At 48.8% G+C, this 17689-nt stretch overlaps 1 pseudogene; it reads left to right on the top strand.

Annotated features, from left to right (window-relative positions):
* LOC117861841 (ABC transporter A family member 8-like) overlaps positions 1-17209 on the top strand; it is a 36302-nt pseudogene extending 19093 nt beyond the window's left edge.
* The last annotated feature ends 480 nt before the right edge of the window (positions 17210-17689 follow it).

The following is a 17689-nucleotide window of genomic DNA, read 5'->3' on the forward strand; positions in this document are numbered from 1 at the left end:
ATATACATTCTTTTTAGTTATGAATGGGCATTTGCCATGGTTTTGGTGATGAGATTCCTTGAACACTCTCGAGTGTGTTTTGGGTGAGTGTGACTCCTTGATGTGTTCTTGGCAGGAGTGAGCCATGGTTGGTACTGAGGAGTGCCTTGCCGGGAGAGAGCATTCTGGACTCTCTCTATACCCCATACTTATGGCGGGTACTTTGTTTGTTACTGAGGAGTAGGTGGAGTAATTGTACATTGCAGGGGCTTTGCCACATACTTGTTGGTAGAATGCTTGCTCTCAACTGCTTAAGGACCGAGTCAGTTTACCACTAGTCACAGCAGCTATTTTCGTACTTAGCGCTCACTTACGTTATGGGCGGGGTTCGGTCCGAGACTAGTGGTGGATAGTGCACTGCCTGTAGGCCGAATAGAGGATCATGTAAGGAGTTCGAGGCATTGGCCTGCTCTGACCAGACTACACCCCGGCATGGGTAGGTTTCACCGCTTTGAGGTCCTCCCTGGTGACGGCGTGCCCTACAGCTGAGGACAGTTTCAGACTCGAGGAAATAGGAGAGAGCTACCCACCTACTAGGGCTCCGGCTATTAGGTGGGGCTTGGATGGATCGCTAGCGTTCAGGCTCCATCCGTGCGGGTACAATTGTACAACCTCTGCAGAGTGTATAAAGCTATAGCTATAGTCCGTGTCCACTGGTTATGGATAGTGCTTTTGACTGCCGCTACTTCTACCTCCCCCTTTTGAGATAGGCCGACGTTTGCCATTGAGGTGTGAGGGGAGGGATCCCTCTGTAACGACCTAGATTAAATAAGCCGAGTTTTAATCTTAAGACAAGTCCCCTCGTCTTGTCAACTCAGCCTCCTTTAGCAATTCTGGCTAAGTCTGGATATCAGCCCGACCTAACGCCTTAAGGCGGGTTTATCTTTTAAAGTTGAGCAGACCATCAAGAAATCCCTTTGTAAAAGTTGGAGAACTAAGTTTCTACAACAACTTGTTAATTGGACCTTGGTCCAATTCACCTCCGAAGTTTCCCAAATCTGCAGCTTAAGTCAACCCAGAACCCTGAAAACCAGCCAAGCCGCCGTTTTTCTCTAAGTCCTATAAACCGGCGTTTCTCCAAACTTTGGAGCTTTGAATCTTAAAATCCACCTCGTTTTTTAACTCGGTCAAGTTACAAAGGTTGGACCTTGGTCTGTGTACTACAACTTGTGTAAAGGGAGTCAACGTAGTGCGGTTTGGAAATCAGGAAATCCAGGGGCTTGAAGACGGGCCCAGCAAGGATCTCGCGGATCCGTCGGCCAGACAACGCCCGAGTGCGCGTGCACCACGCTCCAGAGTGCCGCTGCTGCGTGGTGTGACCTCGCTGGCGAGCGCCACCTCGACCAGTCGCCAGCCGCGACAAGATGGGTCGACGCGCCTTGTTCCCAGTCGCGCGCGACGATGACCCGTGGTCCTCCACTCTGTCCCGTCTCGTCCCGCCCGAGGCCTCGCCGACCGCGCCACACACACTACCCGCAGCTCCACCGTTGCCCCGGCCACTCTGCGACCGAAGACTGACTGCTGTCGCGCCGGTGCCGCCTCACCTCCCGTGCGCATCCGCCCCACTAGGATCCCCGGCTGCGCGCCCCAACGCCTTTCGGCCCTCCCGTCACACTCCGGTTGTGCTGCCCGCGCGCGTGCCCCAAGACGCTGCCGCAACCACCAACCACCATGCAGGCAATGACAGCTCCTTCCCCCACCTCGCCAGTAGCGTGCCCCGGCAGAGCCGCTAGTCCTGTGCATTGCTCGTGTCTCACCGCTCACCCTATCACCTCGCCTGCAGCGCCCTCGCCTGCAGTGCCCTTCCCTCCCTCCTGTTCGCCAATGGCGCCGCCGCCATCGATGGTCGCGACAGCACGCGCCCGCCCTTCTCCGGCTCACTGGCGCATGCCTTCGCCCAGTAACCAGCGTGACGTGAACCCACGCTCGTGCAGACCTAGCAGATCCGTGTACCCAGCAAACCCGCTTTGCCCCAGCCCCCAAATCGTTGCTGCCCAACGAGAGCGAGATTGCGTCCGAGCTCGCCAATAGAGGCGCCGACCAATCACCTCTGCAACAGAGCACCTCTTCTCCCTCGATCTTATCCTCTCGCCTGCTCGAGCTCGTTTCCTTCCTCCGAACACTTCCGCGCATCTATAAAAGGGTACCGAAGCCTCTTACCGGAGTTCCCTTCGCCACCATCGCCATTGCTGCACTACCTGCTCTGTTCTTCTCCACCACACTCGCCGCCGCACACTCCTCTGCTTCGCGCTCAAGCGCTGCTGCCTGAGCTCTCTGTGGAGCTCCCCCTTTCGCCCAATCCCGTGCCTTACCGACCCCACCAGCCGCTTCGCCATCCTCTCGCGCAGCTCTAGAGCTTGCTTGTTGCCCACAAGAAGCACTGCCGCCGCCGAAACACCGTTGTTCCTTATTCCGCCTCGGCTTGTTTCTTCCTGACCTGGAGACCTCGTCAGTAGGACCGGAGAAGAGCTTCCGACCCCTTTCCAACTCTCCCCTACCCTGAATCATCCACGGAAGCGCCCCGACCCTGTCCGCCTCGCCCGAGTGTTGTCCGCCTCGCCTGAGTGCTCGGTTGTGTCTTTTTCTTTTGACCGAGGGTATCTGTGTTAAATTCTGGGGACTTCTCTGTGTTAAATCTGAGGATCCGGTAGAGTTATTCCTTAACTCTGAGGGTTAGATCGTAAGTTTTCCCTAGATCCGACTCTTTTAACTCGTTGTAAATTGACAGAAACTTGGAAATTACATCTTAAATCAAGGAAAAATCAGAAAAATGTGAAATCACTTTGGTTGGAATCCTCGTTCTAGGTAGAATCCAATAAAGTGGGTTTCGCACCTTTTCCTGCAGTTTTGCTACAGTTTTGGGTTTAAATCCTTGCAAATACAGTTGAAATCACCGTCTAAGCGGCTTATCCTTGCATTGCATTCGTGTAGAGCTGAACCTTGCCGATGGAACCTACGATCTTCACCTGGCACCGGAAGACGAAGTCGTAGCTGAGCTGCCACCTGCAGGAGTCAAGCCTGTGCACGCCGAGGACCAGTTCGCTACCGCCCCGCTTGAAGGCAAGCCCCGGAGCATAACCCAGTTTTTCTAAACTTGTGCATGCCTTCTGTTGTTATGTGTGTGCATTTACGTTCCACGAGTTGATTGAAATTGTAGATGCATGACTTTGTTTCTCTTTGATTTGAACACTAGTATGATAGGCTAAGTAGTTGCTTTGCTAAACAAGACTTGGTAAAAGTCGAGTGATTCCCTGTCACTCGCGAGCTATAGGAGTTGATTGCTTTACTTATGTTACAACTATAAAGACGATGGATGGGGCAGGGCTCTGTGAACTATTTTGGTGGTTGGTGGATTGCCCTGTCTGTCTACATGAAATTGGATTAAGGTCGAAAAGTGATGGTGTTCGTGATCAAGTGTTCGAAAGTACTAATCTCATACCTAGTATGGGATGGGGAAGCCTAGTACCTGATTGAACCAGCAAGTGGCTTATACCCCTGCTGTCCTTGGAACGTAGTTCCCATGGTGCATCATGTGGGTGCAAGTGCAGTCACAGTACGGTAGAGACCGGGACTATGGAGCGTTGCATGCCAAAGGAGGTTTGGACCTGACATGCGCCTGGGAATTGATGGGGACGGCCGACAAGTGAAGTGACCCTTCGTGGTGCGTGGATGTCGTGAAGAAATTCGAATCGATTCATCTGCCTCTCATAGTTTGGGACTACTTGATCGCTATGCTACACTGAGTAAGAATGGAACTTGATGATGGTGTTAATATTAATGCTTGTCATAAATTTCTTGGAAACTTTTGCTTGGTTAGTATAGTGGCTAACTTAGATTGGTAAATGAACATAGAACCTGTGGCTAAAATATTGAAAGTAAGGACCTACTGTAGTCACTTTTGGCAAAAACAAACCCCTCAGCCAAAAAGCCTTGCATGTCTAGAAGTTGGTGGAGTAGTTACCACCTGTCGGTTAAGTCTTGTTGAGCATAGTCGCTCAGCCTTGTTGTGGCAAATCTTTTCAGGTGATGTTGGCGTCCCTGAGTTTGCTCCGAGTGGCACTTGGCCTCCCCAGCTTCCTCCTGGGTGGACTGTCGAGTGGGATCCCTCCTTGGATGGCGAGGATAGGACCAATGATGTCATGATCGGCCTTGTCGTGATGTCCGACCTCGGCGCTAGTTTCCGTTGATTTATTTCCGCTACTTAAGAACTCGACAAAACTATGTTGGAATTTTGAACCTGATGATGTAATGAATTAATGTACTTTTTTAATTGGGATGATCTATTATAATCTCTAGAACCACTTACCTTCGTGTGAGCTATACTTTCCCGGTCCTGTGGAGTGGTTTATCGGATGAAATCCGACGGATTGCCGAGTTAACTTGATTAAAGTACATGATCGCGTGTTAGGCGACTTAATTGTGCTTTAGCCATGTTAATTTGAGCGGTTCCGCCACACCCTCACATCGCGTAGTGTGTTTGGGTGCTGGATCTTTGGGTGAAGGTTCCGGTGATTTGTGCTAACTTCCTTGATGGAGGTGTTGAGCTCGGAGAATGTGTTGCTTTGCTTCCTTGATTGCTGCTGCTGCTGCATAAACCTCTACAACCATATATAGGTTTTATTCATACAAATAGTATAATTCCCCCGTTTTCTTAGCTTGCTACTTTTGGGAGTTGACATGGTCTACTTGCTTCACGGGTAGATGGTGGCTTTTCAAGGTCGGAGCTCAACTACGACTTTGACAATGACAGTTGGGAAGACTAGGGACCGTTCTTCGCTCGAGTCGCCTCTGGAGATGGAGTTCACCATAGCTTATGTTTCCGCTGCATAGATGTTTTACCTAATGATTCGGTCTAGATGGACTTGTACCGGCATGTGCCGCTGGGATGTACTCGTTATTCATGTTATCTATGATATTTGTACTCTGTTGCTCTTTATGTTTTTATGTTGGTATGGACTTGTATTATCTAAGATAGAGATTCGCACGAGATAGCCTTCCTAGGACTATCACCAAGATGTGTAGGCTTGAATTCTCAAAAATGGGAATTCGGGTCCATTTCAGCTGGTATCAGAGCCATACTTGACCGTAGGATAATTCCTAGCAATGGACATTAGTCTAGGAAGCCTAAATTATCCTTGAATTGAGTATATACCCCCTTGACTGTATTACAACTCCTTGAATCATTACTCTTATTACCTTGTTTTCTCTGACTTATACGACTTACTAACAACCTTAACAACGTATTACAGATGATGACCGAGGAGTGGCACTCATTTGATGGAGACAGAGTGCACTACGGAGGCTTTTGCACTCTCCTCAACAAGTGCTTGGAGAGGGCAAGAGTCTGCATTCAGGGCGTTCTCTACGAGGGCTGCATAAGGGGTAATGTGGACTCGGTACCCACCGAGGTGAAGCTGACTTGTAGATCCCAAGGTGCCCAAGTTCGAGGAGGTTGTGGTGTTCGCCTTCAAGCTATCAGTGTCAGAGGCTCACAGGACTACCGCCAGGAGGGCCGTGCGAGAGGTGCATGCGCAGCTGCATGACTGGTTGGCATAGACTCCCTACTGCTACCTACCCAGGGTGTGCTGTAGATCGAGGAACTTCAAGAGTTCAGCCCATGAATATTACGAGGATGCCTACGCTGAGCCTGATGAGAAGTTCCGCGTGGCTTCCCATTGTATCCACGCTCAGGACTTGGCACTATTCTGGAATGATAGAGAGGTGGAGGTACTGCGCAATGGTTGGGACCACTACATTAGAGCCAACGCCATGCTTGAGGGCAAGTAGCTGGGACTTGAGCGCTGTTTGGACAGACTGGACCGGACAAACCGTCGCTTGCGGCACGGGATAGGCACTGCACCAAACCCTTACAACGAGAGGGACTCGTTGAGGATTGCCACACTAGAGGCGAGGGTGGTTCGGATGGAGGAGGCACTGAGGTCCAGGGACAAGATGATAGATGAGAAGAACGCTTTGCTCAAGGAGAAAGAGGAGCTGGTTGATACCTTGGATGCCACACTGGTCACCAAGAATGGAGTCATTGAGCAGCTACACCACTGTCTACACAGAAACTACTACAACCTGGTCCACCTTGGTTCATGCTGCTACAGCGATAGAGACTTGGAAGAGAGGCTACAACTTGGTTGGGAGCGCTCAGACCGCTAGAGGGTGATGGAGTTGGAGGAGTTGAGTGCGTGGGTTCCGGTCGAGTAAAGGAGGGAGCCCCGCATGGAGAGCTTCGTGCTATCGCCTACTAGACTGTACACCCAGGTGTTGCACCCACTAGCTAGGGTTGCTACAGAGGGGATGACCAAAGCTATGTCTACTCTCTCTCAACTATACAGAGGAGACCCGCTGGAGCTGCCAGTGTACTCGAACAATTAGTCAAGGTCCATGGGGAGGCCCTACTCCTAAGTGGAGATGGAGATGTGGATGACGACGACTTCCCGTGCTCCGACTAAGTGGACCGCTTTTGATTTGAGTAGTGCTAGGTTTGAGTTAGACTCACCATGATGTTGTAGCATTAGAGACTACCATCCCATGATTCACGATGTAGTAGTATGATCGTCCTCGTGTAGTCTTGAAGGTTTCTGTTCTAGACCTCAAGATACATCCCTTTTGTATGGTGCCTTTGCATGACTGATATGGAGTTTCATGGATTTTATGGATCTTATGCTTCTTATTGTCTGTGTGAAATTGTTTTTGTGTTTTACCTTTATATTTCCTTAATAATAATTTAACTAACCCCCTATCCTAGTTCTATGAGAGTAACCACTGATTACAATCTCATCTAGAATATATGTTGGGTTTGAGGAGGTCGGGACGGTTGCTACACCGTTTCAAAGAGGCGGCCAATGAAGATGGGCCTAGCCCCGATAGAGGTCGTGGTCACTGTGGAGGTCCCGCTCCCCGAGGTGGACTTCATGGAGGTCATCGCGGAGGACGTAGTGGCCGTGTCCTAGAGATGGAGGTTTAGGGACACACAGCTAGCGCTAAAGGAGAAGTTCACCAAGAGGGTCAGGAGGAGCAGGAGCAGAACGTACCTGCTGGAGGTGCAGAGGACCAGCAAGCACCGCCACCGCCTAACCTAGCAATGGTGATGGCAGTTTTGACACAGTTGATGCAGACCATGGCTGACGCTTTGCTCCAGTACAACCAGCAGGGAGGACACCGCTAGAACCCTCTAGTTCAATCTCTGTAGAGGAAAGTTGAAGGATTCACCAAGCTCCATCCACCCACATTTGACAACTCAGAGAACCCACTGGACGTAGATGACTGGCTGAGGGAGATCGAGAAGAAGCTGGACTTGACAGATTGTATGGATGAAGAGTGTGTAGCACTGGCCACCCACCAGCTGATCGGGACAGCACGTGCTTGGTGGGACAGCTTCTGTGACTCTCACGCAGACCCAGCGGACATCACTTGGATGAGTTCACTATAGTGTTTTGCGACCACCATATTCCTGAGGCAGTCATCGATCGGAACTCACAACATGAAGATGGGAAACATGAAAGTCCAGGAGTACACCAACAAGTTTTAGGAACTGATGAGGTATGCATCGAATGACTCCAATATAGAAAAGAAGAGGATGTACTGGTTCCGCAAAGGGCTTCATCGGGGCATGGGGATGCACTTTTCTGCTCACAACTGTCCTACTCTGCACGCACTAGTGGGCAAGGCACTCCGAGTGGAGAAGTTGAGACTGGAGTTTGAAGAGTTCCAAGGGCACAAGAGGAAGCATTAGGAGCAGTTTGGACGCCCAAGGCCATCTTAGAGGCCGAGAATAGGATCCCCACATTTCCAGCAGCAGAAGCCCTGTAGCTACCCTTCGCAACCGCAATAGTACAGGAACACCGGTGAGGAAGTGGAAGTTCTGGTACGTGGAAGCCAAGGCCCCAGCAGCTTGCTGCTCCTAAAGGTGCAAAGTCAATTGTCTGCTACACGTGCTGCCAGCCTAGGCATAAGTTGTTTGAGTGTCCACAGAAGACTCAGGCAGGAGGACAGAACCACACCAACCAGTTCCAGACACCAGCCAAGACACCTGCAATAGGAGGACCCCAGCAGAGGAACCCGGCAAGGACTCCACCACCACCTACCCAAGGACGCCTGAACCACCTGACCGCCGAGGACGCCGCAGTAGCTCCAGACATTGCCCTTGGTGAGTTCCTTGTTGATTTAGTCAGAGCTACAGTTTTGTTCGATACTAGTTCCAAGTTTTCTTATGTTTCAACCAAGTTTGTGGAAGAACGATCTCTGCCCACTACACCTCGACCAAGGCCTATTATAACAAGTTCTCCCCTATGAGAAGTGAGGAGCACCCTAGAGTGCAAGGTAATTAAACTGGTGATCGAGAAGCTGCAGTTTCTAGCAGATCTGACAGTACAAAAGTCCTCAGGCATTGATGTGATTTTGAGAATGGATTGGTTAGATAAGCACAATGGACTGGTCTTGTGTAACCCCTGATTTGTCAGATTGGAACAACCAAGCGGAGTTCAAGTATAGTTTGAGCCATTATACCCTAAGACAGCCCCTATGCTATGCAACTTGAAACCCAATACCATTGAAGAGGTACCCGTGGTGTGTGAGTTTCCGAACGTGTTTCCAGAAGAGCTAACAGAACTACCCCCAAACCAGGATGTGGAGTTTGTGATTGATCTTATACCCGGCGCAGGACCGGTAGCACAAAGGCCATATCGGATGTCGGTCGACAAGCTGGATGAACTAAAGAAGTAGTTGAAGAAGTTGCTAGAGCAAGGGTTCATTCGACTGAGTGCTTCACCCTGGGGTTCGCTCGTCCTATTTGTGAGAAAGAAGGATGGCTCGATGAGGATGTGTGTGGATTACTGAACGCTCAACTCCATGACCATCAACAATAAGTACCCGTTGCCATGGATTGACGATCTGCTTGACTGGCTCAGAAAAGCTAAGTATTTCTCCAAGATTGACTTGAGATCGAGATACCACAAGATGAAGATTCGAGAGAGTAACATATCCAAGACCGCCGTCACCACCCGGTATGGATTGTTTGAGTTCACAGTGGTTTCTTTCGGCTTGACCAATGCACCGGCGTATTTCATGAACATGATGAACAAGATCTTTATGGAGGAGTTGGAAAAGTTTGTGGTAGTGTTCATTGATGACATTCTAATCTACTTAGAGACAGCAGAAGAGCACGAGGAGCACCTTCGGATCGTGCTAGAGAGGTTACAACAACACCAGCTTTATGCTAAGTTTAGCAAGTGTGAGTTCTGGATAGAGAAAGTTGCCTTCCTAGGGCACGTGTTGTCAGCAAAGGGAGTAGCTATTGGCCCCACTAAGATTGAAGCAGTCATAGAGTGAGAGCAGCCTCACAACGTGATAGAGATCAGGAGCTTCCTTGGATTGATAGGATACAACCGGAGGTTTATTGAGAACTTTTCTAAGATTGCCAAGCCTATGATAGAACTGCTGAAGAACAATGTGAAGTTTGAGTGGTTTGAAGCTTGCGAGAAGAGTTTTCAGGAGCTTAAGTTGAGACTTACCACCACCCCAGTGCTGACTTTACCGGATATCAAGAAAGACTTTGTGGTGTACTGTGATGCTTCCAAGCAAGGTTTGGGTTGTGTGCTGAGGCAGGAAGGAAATGTCATGGTCTATGCATCTATACAGCTAAAGAAACATGAGGAGAACTACCCGACACATGATCTAGAATTGGCTGTGTTGTGCACGCTCTCAAGATTTGAAGGCACTATCTGATCAGCAACAAGTATGAGATCTACACGGACCACAAGATCTTGAAGTACTTGTTCACTCAGTCCAAGCTAAACATGAGGCAAAGGAGATGGCTGGAGCTAAACAAGGATTACAAGTTGGAGATTCACTACCATCCCGGAAAAGCCAACGTTGTGGCCGATGCTCTGAGCAGGAAAGCCTACTACAACAATCTAATGGTGAAAGAAGAGAAGCCTGATCTATGTAAAGAGATGGAGAAACTAAAGCTGGAAATTGTTGTGCATGGACAGCTGTGTGAACTACAAGTGACCTGTGACTTGGAGGATCAGATCATGAAAGCACAAGTCCAGTGTCCAGAAATTGAGACCCTTCGAGAGCAGATGAAAAGAGGTAAGGCAACTAACTACCGAATGGATGACAAAGGCACTGTTTGGCTGAAAGATAGGATTTTGTACCCAAAGATCAAGCTATTCGAGAGTCCATCCTGAAAGAAGCCCACAACTCGAGGTACTCTATTTACCAAGGATGCACCGAGATGTACCAAGATTTGAAGGAGAGGTTCTGGTGGAAAGATATGAAGGTCAGCATAGCCAACCACGTCGCCTACTTTGACACTTGCAAGCGAGTGAAGGCTGAGCACCAGAGATCGGCAGGATTGCTTAAACTACTTGACGTACCAGTTTGGAAGTAGGAATACATATCTATGGACTTCATTATGGGTTTGCCCAAGATTTAGAAGGGAAATGACTCAATTTAGGTGATTGTGGACAAGCTCACCAAAATCGCTCACTTTATCCTAGTGAAGTGCAACTACAAAACTAAGAAGCTCGCAAATTTGTATGTAAACAACATCTTGAGGTTACATGGAGCACCTAAGAGAATTGTGTCAGACAGAGGTCCGTAGTTTGTTGCCAAGTTTTGAAAGAGCTTTCACAAAGCCATGGGTAGTACATTGGAGTACAGCACAACATTTCACTCATAGACATATGGGCAGACTAAGAGAGTGAACCAAATCCTGGAGGACATGTTGAGAGCTTGTGTGCTTACCTACGGAGCTAACTAGGAGAGTAGCTTGTCTTTTGCCGAGTTTTCTTACAACAATGGATACCAAGCTAGTCTTCAGATGTCACCCTTTGAGACTCTCTACGGGAGAAGGTGCAGGACACCTCTGATGTAGTCTGAGGTTGGTGAGAGAACTCTTTTTGGGCTAGCAACTATCAAAGAGGCTAAAGAGAACGTGAGCAAGGTTAGAGAGAACCTAAAGAGTGCTTCGAGTCGCCAGAAGAGCTACGTAGATAAGAGAAGGAGGGACTTGTCCTTTAAAATTGGAGATCACGTTTACCTCAAAGTCTCACCGCTTCGAGGAACCAAGAGATTTCTGATTAAAGGAAAGCTTGCACCGAGATTTATGGGACCTTACCAGGTGGTTAAGCGAATTGGAGATCTCGCCTACAAGGTTCCCTTACCAGAGAGCATGGCTGGAGTACACATGGTGTTTCACGTCTCACAGCTAAGGAAGTGTCTGAGAGTTCCCGAGAAGGAGGTTCACACTGAAGCACTAGACCTGCAAGATACCTTGGAGTGTTGGGATACGAGGTAGGCTACGCTAGCGCAAAACAAAATTTTTCTACCACGTAAACCAGGAAACTGCCGTATATGGATCACGGGATTACCACTCGACGCACTGGTGCGGAAGTGGTAGAATCACGTCGGGGCAGCGAAGTCGATCAGCGTAGTCGAACACGTAGTCGATCACGTCAACATCCAGCAGCTCGTCCACGTGCAGCAAGATCGTCCTCGTGCCGCGGCTCGTCGTGGCTCGGCGGCGGCTTGTCGTGGCTCACCGGAAGCTCATCCAAGTGCTGCAGGTGCAACACCTCAAAGGTATCCACACGTGCAGGGAGGAAGCATCTCAAGCCGGACTGCTAGGTCCACGACTTGCAACAGGGCAAGAGCGTGGGAGGCGCGGCAGATGTGTTTTCAGCCAAAGGGATAAAACCCTAGGGTGCCCCACCCCTCTATTTATAGAGGTTCCTGATGGGCCTCTGGGTCCAAGGCCGATTAGTACTTCTAAACCTGATCCAACTCGGATCATATCCGAATTGGGCTTCCAGCCCCTTAAGTGTGTGACCCTATGGGTTCAGACATGTATGGACATGGCCCGAGTACTCCTACTCGGCCCAATAGTTGGTAGCAGCCTCTAGCAAGATGTGCCAACTCCTATACGCACACGAAGATCATATCAGACGAACCGTCACAACATCACGTACATGCTATTCCCTTTGCCTCACGATATTTGGTCTAGCTTCAAGCCGACCTCTCTTTCTTGATCCTGTGATTCGAAATCCCTTTGTAGGTTAACTCTTAACCGTACGTAGCATCGCCATACATTTCCGGATCCGATCACTCGAGGGGCCCAGAGATATCACTCAATCAGAGAGAGGCAAATCCCATCTTGATTGATCATGCCTCACAGCATGCTTTCTGACAAACCCGAAAGCTACCTTTTTAACAACCCTATTACGGTGTAGCGTTTGATAGCCCCTAAGTAAGTCGATCCACATCTTGAGTACATGCGATAATCTCAGGTCTAAGGACAAAGCGTACATGTTGTGTAAAGAGAGAACTACTTCTCGTGTTGGGTCAGTCCTAGCACATGTCTCTACATATGCCTACATTATTAGTTTGACATCTCCATGTCTATAACTTGTGAAACATAGTCATCAACTAATACATGTACTAGTCTAATATTCAAGTGTGTCCACACATGAACTCCGACTAGGGACAACTTTTAGAATAACCATACAAGTAAAGAGTTTCACATACAATTCACATAATTGCAAATCAATTCAAGTAGCCTTTAATGGATATTCAATGAACACAATATACAAATCATGGATACAATCAGATATCATCATCTCTATGATTGCCTCTAGGGCATACCTCCAACAATCTCCCACTTGCACTAGAGTCAATCTAGAATATATCCAATACCTATAGCTCTTATGTGCGCATCATGCTTAGACTGCGGGAGAGGCTTTGTCAAGGGATCGGAAATATTCAAATCCATGTGTATTTTGCATATCTTGATCTCACCCCGATTAACAAAGTGTCGAATGAGATAAAATCGCTGCATTACGTGTTTGTTCTTCTGGTGATTCCTTAGCTCCTTTGCTTGCGCAATTGCCACATTGTTATCACAGTAGAGATTCAATGGGCTGGACACGTTTGGGAACACACCAAGCTCAATAAGGAAATTCCTTATCCAAACACCCTCCTTCACGGCTTCCGAAGCCGTGATGTACTCGGCTTCCGAAGCCGTGATGTACTCGGCTTCCGAAGCCGTGATGTACTCGGCTTCCGAAGCCGTGATGTACTCGGCTTCTGTCGTAGAATCAGCCACCGTCTCCTGCTTGGAACTCTTCCAACTAACAGCACCACTATTTAGCGTGAACACAAATCCTAATTGTGACTTTGAATCATCTCTGTTGGTTTGGAAACTAGCATCGGTGTAACCTGTTACAACGAGCTCCTCCTCACCTCCATAGACAAGGAACATATCTTTAGTCCTTCTTAAGTACTTAAGAATGTTTTTCACCGCTGTCCAGTGACTCTTACCTGGATCAGACTAGTGTCTGCTTGTCATACTTAGCGCATATGAAACATCTGGGCGAGTACTTATCATTGCATACATGATATATCCAATAGCCGAGGCATATGGCACGCTACTCATGCGATCCCGCTCATCAGCAGTCGAAGGACACTGAGTCTTGCTGAGATGTATGCCATGTGACATAGGCAAGAACCCTTTCTTCGCCTCTTCCATGCTGAACCACTTCAACACTTTGTCAATGTAAGTATCTTGGCTTAATCCTATAAGCCTTCTCGATCTATCTCTATAGATCTTAATGCCCAGAATATATGCCGCTTCCCCTAAGTCCTTCATCAAAAAACTATTTTTCAGTGAAGACTTTACAGACTCAAGCATAGGAATGTTATTTCCAATCAGCAATATGTCATCCACATATAAGATTAGAAATACTACAAAGCTCCCACTAACCTTCTTGTAAACACAAGACTTTTCTTCGTTTTTGGTGAAGCCAAACCCTTTGACCACTTGATCAAAACGAATGTTCCAACTCCTGGATGCTTGCTTCAATCCATAAATGGAACTTTGAAGCTTGCATACTTTTCCAACATTTTTCGGATCGACAAAACCCTCAGGCTGTATCATATACACGTCCTCAGTTAGGTTTCCATTCAGGAAAACTGTCTTGACATCCTTCTGCCATATCTCATAATCGAAATGTGCAGCTATAGCTAGAATAATCCGAATGGACTTAAGCATCACTACTGGCGAGAAGGTCTCGTCGTAGTCAACTCCTTGAACTTGTCAAAAACCTTTAACGACAAGTCGTGCTTTATAGATGTGAATACCGACCGCCTGAGCTAGAGCACTGGCTATAGATGTGCACGGGCGGATGGGACGTGAGCACCGGCCACCTGAGCTGGAGCACACTACCGCGCCCATGAACCGCTCCGTGCCCTCGCTTTCGCACTGGAGGCCCTGGATGTGTGCCATGCCACTACGCCCGAGCTGCCACCTCGTCCTGGCCGCCCACGTCACCAGCGCCGCGCCCCTAAGCCCTAGTGCACCGCCGCCCCGCTCCAAGCCCTAACCCTAGCCTCGCCGCTATATATAAGGGCACCTAGGGGCTCTCCAGCCATCCACCCAGGCTCCGCCCATCCACCGCCGTCCACCTGAGAGGAAAGAAGGAAGGGAGGAAGGAGGAGAAGAAAGGAAAGGGAATGAAGAGGTGAAGAAGAGGAGAAGAGGGGGAAAGGAGGCCGCCTGTGGGAGGAGCCGGAGCTGTTGAGGAGGACATCACCGTCCGAAGCCACCCGAGTGCCACCGCCGTTCGCCGCCGCCTTCGCCTTAGCCTCTCTGAGCTTACCACCCTCCCTTGTCCTTTGGCATCACATACCAACCCTCGTGTTGCCGCTGTTGCCATGTAGAAGGGCCGCCACCTCACCGCCGGTCGCCGTGAACCCAGGACACCGGGGCCCCACGGGCCGCCGTGGCCGTGCCATGGCCAGGTTCCACCTCGTGCCCCCACGGACTCCAACCGCACCCGCCTGCGCCCTTGTCGACCTGCTCCACACTGCTTTCGCCCACAGACTCTCGCCCACCGGCGTGCGCGCACGCCACGCCGTGCCGCGCCATGCCGAGCCACACTGCGCCGTGCCGCGCCGCCACCGACCACCACGCAAGCGCCCATGTGGCAGAGCCACATGGGTAAAATCCGCCATGCGGCGCTGACGTGTCCCTAGGCCATGGCCCACTAACAAGCTAACGGGCTCATTGACCTGTGGGGCCCACCGTTGGCCGTTGACCGGGTCAACGCTGACCGTCAGTGTGACGTCAACAGGACACGTGGCACACCCTCATGCTGCCATGTGGCCCAATCAGATGCTGACACGTGTCACCTTAAATAATAAATATTTTCTGAAATTATTTAAATAACTAAAAAATTCATAACTAATTCATTTTAACTCTGAGAAATATGAAACCAGTTGCATTAAATTCATAAAATCGAGCCCGTGCTGTTTGTAGGAAGTTAGTTGTTATTTGGATCTTCTAAATTTGGCTTTCTTGGAGTTTTTTACCTAGATGTAATGCTGTTTAATTTACTTTACGTCGTATCTCATTCTGATCACACTCGAGCTACGACCCAAAAGACCTTCAAGACCCTGACTATGCCGAGGAGGATCCAATAGACTATGGACAAGGTGTCATGTCACTCCCAATCATATAGATCCTATGCATGCTTAGTTGCTATTGCTTTATTTATATTGCTTGATGATGATGGATTGCGTAGCCAATATTTTTAGCCATGCCTTGATAATTGTTTATCCTGTTTTCCTTGTTTACCTACTTTTGTGGATTTGCTACAGACCCCTAGATAGTCCACCGCTCATATATTCATATACATGCTTTTGAGTTATGAATAGGTATTTGCCATGGTTTTGGTGATGGGATTCTTTGAACACTCTCGAGTGTGTTTTGGGTGAGTGTGACTCCTTGATGTGTTCTTGGTGAGAGCGAGCCATGGTTGGTACTGAGGAGTGCCTTGTTGGGAGAGAGCATTCTAGACTCTCTCTATACCCATACTTGTGGTGGGTACCTTAGCAAGTGGCGTACTTGTACGTTGCGGGTACTTCAGCACATACTTGTTTGCAGAGTGCTCGCTCTCAGCTGCTTAAGGACCGAGTCAGTTTACCACCAGTCACAGCAGCTATTTTCGTACTTACCGCTCGCTTTCGTTATGGGCAAGGTTCTCACATCGCCTAGTATGTTTGGGTGCTGGATCCTTGGGTGGAGGTTCCGACGATTTGTGCCGACTTCCTTGATTGAGGTGTCGACCTCGGAGAAGGTGTTCCTTTGCTTCCTTGATTGCTACTGCTACTGCATAAACCTCTACAGCCATATATAGGTTTTATTCATGCATATAGTATAATTCTCCCATTTCCTTGGCTTGCTGCTTTAGGGAGTTGACATGGCCTATCCGCTTCACGGGTAGATGGTGGCTTTTCAGGGTCGGAGCCCGACTATGACTTCGACAATGACAGTTGGGAAGACTACGGACCGTTCTTCGCTCGAGTCGCCTCTGGAAATGGAGTTCGCCATAGCTTATGTTTATGCTATGTAGATGTTTTACCTTTCTTGATTCGGTCCAGATGAACTTGTACCGGCATGTGCCGCTGAGATGTACTTGTTATCAAGTTATCTATGATATTTTTACTCTATTGCTCTTTATATTTTTTTGTTGGTATGGATTTGTACTATCTGAGACAGGGATTCACACGTGATAGCCTTCTTGGAACTATCATTGACGTGCGTAGGCTTGAATTCTTAGAAATAGGAATTCGGGTCTGTTTCAGAACTTTCAATGGAGGAGGCTGAGGAGTTGTGTGATCACATCGGTATCTTTGTTGAGGGTGAGTTCCATTGCCTTGGAACTCCAAATGAGGTTTGCACACAAGAGGAACAAAACTCTACAAGAATGCATCTGAATGTTCACTTTTGTTAAGTCATTTTGATCAAGAAGTTAGACATTGTCCTTGCAGCTAAAGGCTAGGTACGGCGGTACCCGGACCCTGACAATCATGACGGGTCCAGAACACAAGGGAGAGGTGGAGAAGCTGGTGAACCAGCTCTCACCCAGCACGTACAAAATGTATAGTATGTCTAGAACGCAAAAATTCATATTGCCTCAGTGGGAGGTGAGGCTGGATGATGTGTTCAGGGTGGTTGAGATGTTGCGCGGTGCGTTATTGGTGCTGGGGTGGGGGGGTGGAAGATGCCACACTAGCGGATGTCTTCATCAGAGTGGTCAAGGAGGCTCAGGTGTTTGATGAGATGTCCTATAGCTACTGGTGTACCGGATTCATAATCTAATAACAACAAAGCAGCAACACGTGCGGTATAGAGCAGAGGGGTAATTTCTGGCACTAGTAGAGAACTCACCTTCCTTGCGCCCCATTTTGTCCCGGTTTAAAGTTGGCCCGGGACAAAAGGTTCACCAACTGGGACTAAAGCTCGGTCACTGGCGGGGGGCTCACCAACCGGGACCTTTTATCCCGGTTGCAAAGGCTAGTGGAAAAAAATGATCCTGAGAGGCCTTTTATCCCGGTTTGAAACACCAACCGGGATATCGGGATAAAGGGTCGAGAGCCTTTTATCCCGGTTTGTAATACCAACCGGGATAAAAAGAGGTCTTTTATCCGGGTCGGTGTTTCAAACCGGGATAAAAGGGTCCCCAACGGGGTGGCTGAAAGAGGACTAAATCCCTCGAACCCTAATACCAACCGAGATAAAAGGGGGTCTTTTATCCCGGTTGGTGTTTCCAACCGGGATAAAAGGGTCCCATGAGTTAAT

This window comes from Setaria viridis, chromosome 6 (assembly GCF_005286985.2).
Source record: "Setaria viridis chromosome 6, Setaria_viridis_v4.0, whole genome shotgun sequence".
In the NCBI taxonomy this organism is placed as follows: Eukaryota; Viridiplantae; Streptophyta; class Magnoliopsida; order Poales; family Poaceae; genus Setaria; species Setaria viridis.